Genomic DNA, 246 nt, shown 5'->3' on the forward strand with positions numbered 1-246 from the left:
CACTTGTAATGGTATTACAGGAGTCAACACCACCGCCTATCGAGGCGTACTGCTTTGTGTATACCGTACTGTCAGAAGCATTCAGACGCTTAGCAAAATGCGCAGCTCTCTTGACAGTCCAATTCTTACAGAAAAGCTGCTTTCTGTCGCATTTCTAATTGTACGAGACGTCAACTCAATCCGGCTACCTCCACAGCTTTTGCAAAGAATACCGTGATACACGTTGGCGCCCACGTGCCATTGTTT

This window comes from Aspergillus sydowii, assembly GCF_001890705.1.
Source record: "Aspergillus sydowii CBS 593.65 unplaced genomic scaffold ASPSYscaffold_23, whole genome shotgun sequence".
NCBI lineage: Eukaryota > Fungi > Ascomycota > Eurotiomycetes > Eurotiales > Aspergillaceae > Aspergillus > Aspergillus sydowii.